General features: G+C 30.3%; 1 pseudogene; it reads left to right on the forward strand.

Annotated features, from left to right (window-relative positions):
- The first annotated feature begins 1,952 nt into the window (after positions 1-1,952).
- LOC18106239 (probable glutathione S-transferase) lies at positions 1,953-3,149 on the forward strand (annotated as a pseudogene).
- Positions 3,150-3,471: the final 322 nt, after the last annotated feature.

Here is a 3,471-nt window from a genome sequence, read left to right on the forward strand (position 1 = left end):
AAAATCTTTCAAAAAATTAAAAAACCTGGCAACATCTGCTTTTAGTTCTTCATTTATGATTGAACATTCATTTGCATCACCATTATTTCATCAATAATCATACTTCTATAATGATTACTATTATCATCTATAACTCCATGCACGTTGCTAGAACTATAAGTTGACCAAACTATCCTTTCTATCATAGTCTCGTAGGGAATATATGGTTCTCTATATGTAAGCAAACACAAGTACTTCTCCATGAACCCTTTTTGTAAAAGATACATCATAACAACATCTGGATTGATAATTTTTTTATTTTTACAACTCTTACATATATAAAATATCGCCTTTACTAATATTTTTTGGATTAGATAGTGTGTATTTAATAAAACTCTCAATCTTATTACAATAATCCATCTTGCGTAACCCTTTGAGTGAAACTCGATATATCCAAGAATGATAATTCATTATTTATATTAAATCTATATAGAATATTGATGACAATATGTATTAATTAATAACGTGAACTAAAAAAATTATTGGTACTCAACTAATTAGCTATAATTGGTTTAACTCAAACTTATTCAATTTATTTTAATAGTACCTTTCAATCATTATTAATTTTCTACAAAAATTCAAATTTCTCCATATTTTCTGAAATTTTCAACTTAACAATAAAATTGATAAAATATGAAACATAACCATTAAATAAGCTATTGTTTATTTCATACAAATCACATAAGTCACAAAATCAAACTCAATTTCATCAAATTACAAACAAATACAATGTTCCAAAATCTCAAACAAACCCTAATAGTACAAATTATATATTCATATAATAAATTTCTATAGGAAAAAGCTATATAACAAGTAAACTACATATTCTATATCAAAATGACAAAAAATAACATTTTAAAAATGGATTACAATAAAAAAAAAAAAGATAGTTTTGCTTACTTGATGTGGTCAATCTTAAAAAAAAAAGGGGGGGGGGGGAAGAGGAGGGGTCGTTTGTCAGGTTATAACTTAAATATTATTGATGGATTCCTTAATAGAAATTAGCGATGGTCATATTTCTTCGGTATTTCCACATGTAATAATGAAACGTAATTTTTCTTTTTTCTTTCCTTCATTTTCAACAGTTATTCTCTAAGTATACACCAACATAAAATTTCTCTCGGTAAATATCAAGGGACTCAGTGAGGAGATATTTTGTCGATAAATATTACTATAAATTATCGATGAGTTTTTTTAGTTAATAATTCTGTTTATATTTGATAATATTTTGATAGTGTAACCAGAAAACTCTTTAATAACAACGTTCTGTAAAATATTTCCTAAACACATATGTTAAGAAGGGTTTGAAATTAAAATTCTAAAGTTTGGCAGACAATTATCTATCCCTGAATTTATGGCCAATAATTGGATCTTTTATCAAATATTAGTCTCAAAGGAGATTAAGGAAATTTACTAGCTCCAATATACATACATCTAGGATAGGTTGGCTGAGGAGAGAGAAAGAGTGGAAATTAAGATAAAATAATAAGTCAAATAAATTTTCCAATCTTCAGTCAAATTAATTAGCTCACAACACTAAGATAATGTTTAATATAATGATATTGGTTGTTTTTAATAGTATTTTTTATTTAAAATTATATTAAAATAATATTTTTTTAATTTATTTTTTATATTAGTACATCAAATAATTTAAAAATAAAAAATTAATTTAAAATTAAAAAATTAAAAAATTAAAAATTTTCCATTTGAAACAAAAACAAAACAAAAATGCCAGATTATTGAATTTGGAAACCAATATAAAATGCATTCAGTGATGCTGAGAGAGAGAGAGAGAGAGAGTTATTTTAAAAGCACTTCTACCCACCACCGTTTACTATTATCAAATACGATGAAAATGTCAAAACTCAAAGAGTAGGAAATTGGGTACTTCCTTTCTGATTAAGTAATCTTGATCCCCATAACTCGATAAATAGGCATGCAGAGAACCTGGAAGCAGCACGGCACTTTAAAGTTGCTTACAAATATTCAACAGAGCAAATAGGCAGAAGTGATAAATACTTGTGATATGGCTGAAGTGAAGTTGCTTGGAGCATGGGGAAGCCCTTTGAGTCGCAGAGTGGAGATGGCTCTTAAATTGAAAAGTGTTGAATATGAATACATAGAAGAAGATTTAGCTAATAAGAGCCCTTTGCTTCTCAAATACAACCCCATTCACAAGAAAGTCCCTGTCCTCCTCCACAACGGAAAAACAATGGCAGAGTCGCTTGTTATTCTTGAGTACATAGATGAAACTTGGAAGAGCAACCCCATCTTGCCTGAAGATCCTTATGACAAAGCCATGGCTCGATTCTGGGCTAAATTCATCGACGAGAAGGTAAGACCATTAATTTCTTCAGTTTTTCTTTAATTAAAATATTATTAAGCTGACCTCCTCGCTAGAAAATAAGCAGCTTATGTACTACATGCTATAATACTTGTATATATTTTAATATTAATTTGTCTTGTTTACGTAACTTCGGTACTTCAATTTCCATATGCTTCATGAATAAAAAAAGGAGGATGAAGAAAAAAATACAACTGAAATTCGGTTTTCAATTCCCCTTTCTATAGTGTATGCCTGCAATATGGCAAATCATGCTGTCTAAAGAGAATGAACGTGAGAAGGCCATAGAAGAAGCAATTCAGCACCTGAAAACTTTGGAAAATGAGCTCAAAGACAAGAAATTCTTTGGGGGATAGACAATAGGGCTGGTAGATATTGTTGCCAATTTCATAGGCTTCTGGTTGGGAGCCGTTCAAGAAGCTACTGGGATGGAGTTGGTGAATAAAGAGAGGTTTCCCGTACTTTGCAAGTGGATTGATGAGTATGTTAACTGTAGCGTCGTCAAAGAAAATCTTCCTCCTAGAGATAAACTGATAGCTTTTCTGCGACCCCGCTTAAGTGCTTCCTCTTGGAAGTATTAGAATTGATCACTGAAGGGCAATGTTAGCCGTGTGAGTTTATGATATGATCCATGTTCTTCTTTCTTTGTAATAATATCATGTGGTTCTGTGTCCTATATTGTTGCTTCTGTTTACCTTAGGCGTAGGTCATATGTACCTATTTGGATGACGAATAAGAGACAGTGTCCTTCAAATCCTTGTGATCATTTTGAGTTCTCTATGTATCTTTATTTCCGCTTTTCCTTTTTTAATTATATGTTTAGAAAATTTCTTTTCGAGACATCTAATTCAGATAATCAAATGGCTAGAAGAGGTTCTCAGCTTTGGTACTTCATATGCTGTTATTTGAAATTTATGTGCAACTATATATGAAAATGAAAGGTTAGGTGGCTGCAAGAGTTTTCCACGGGAAATTGAGAATTCATACACAAGACAGTCAACAAGAGCATGTTGAACGAAAAAGGCGTAGGATTAAAATAATTTATCAACTTGATTAGATTAAGGATTCAAAATATTTGAGATTGATAA

This window comes from Populus trichocarpa, chromosome 16 (genome assembly GCF_000002775.5).
Source record: "Populus trichocarpa isolate Nisqually-1 chromosome 16, P.trichocarpa_v4.1, whole genome shotgun sequence".
Classification (NCBI taxonomy): domain Eukaryota; kingdom Viridiplantae; phylum Streptophyta; class Magnoliopsida; order Malpighiales; family Salicaceae; genus Populus; species Populus trichocarpa.